At 38.8% G+C, this 1275-nt stretch overlaps 1 pseudogene; it reads left to right on the plus strand.

Annotated features, from left to right (window-relative positions):
- Nucleotides 1–1275, plus strand: part of LOC102835207 — a 5751-nt pseudogene that overhangs the window by 4106 nt on the left and 370 nt on the right.

Genomic DNA, 1275 nt, shown 5'->3' on the forward strand with positions numbered 1-1275 from the left:
TGGTGAACACCTTTGCTAATTTTAAACCATTCAAAGTTCCCTTGTTCTATTCAAGCAATTGCCTCTTGGTCTATGTATTGGTTCCTCATGAGCACAATTAAGTGTTCCAGAATACTCATTCTCCGCAGTGTTGTTCATAGCTTGTCATGATCCACACAATTGAAAGCCTTTATGTAGTCAATAAAGCATAGGTAGATATATTGTTGGTATTCTCGCCTTCAGCCAAGATCCATTTGACATCAGCAATGATATCCCTCATTTCACATCCTCTTCTGAATTTAGCTTAAACCTCTGGAAGTCCTGTCAATATATGGTGGCAGCCATTTCTGTTTTACCTTTATTAAAACTTCACTTACATGAAATATCAATGATATTGTCTGATGATTTCTGCATTCCATTGGGTAATTTCTCTTTGGAATGGGCACAAATACAGATCTCTTCCAATCAGTTGGCCAGGCATAGATAAGTGAGTGCCTCCAGTGTCACATCAGTTTGTTGAAAGATTTCCATTTGTGTTCCATCTATTCCCAGCTTCAATGCACGTGGACTTCTTCCTTCAGGATCATTGGCCCTTGATCATATGCTACCTCTTAAAATAGTTGAATATCGACCATTTCTTTTTGGTATAGTGACTCTGTATTCTTTCAATCTTCTTTTGATGCTTTCAGCATCATTCAATATTTTGTGCATTGAATCCCTCAATACTGAAAGTTCAGATTTGAACTTTTTCTTCAGTTCCCTAAGTTTGACAAATGCTGAGCATGTTCTTCCCTTTTGATTTTCTAACGCCAGGTCTTTGCACATTTCTTTATAATATTTGACTTTTACGTCTTGAGCTGGCCTTTGAAATTTTCTGTTTGACTCTTGGACCTTCTCATTTCTTCCATTTGTTTTAGCATCTCTACCCTGGAGAGCCCACCGCTCATCTGTCAATATGTCATACTGTGGTGGCTTGTGAGTTGCTGTGATTCTGGAAGCTATGCCACCGGATTTTAATTACCAGCAAGGTCACCCATAATGGACAGGTTTCAGATGAGCTTCCAGATGAAGACAGACTAGGAAGAAGGAGTGACAAACTATTTCCAAATATTTAGTCACTGAAAACCTTATGAACAGCAGAGAAACATTGTCAGATACAGTGCCACAAAATGAGCACCTCAGGTTGGAAGGGACTAGATCAGTCATGAGGTACAACACGGTCTGTGATAGAATAATATCCATGCACCTACAGGGAAGACCAGTTAATATCACTATTATTCAAATTTACGCACCAAC

This window comes from Chrysochloris asiatica, unplaced genomic scaffold (genome assembly GCF_000296735.1).
Source record: "Chrysochloris asiatica unplaced genomic scaffold, ChrAsi1.0 scaffold00065, whole genome shotgun sequence".
Lineage (NCBI taxonomy): Eukaryota > Metazoa > Chordata > Mammalia > Afrosoricida > Chrysochloridae > Chrysochloris > Chrysochloris asiatica.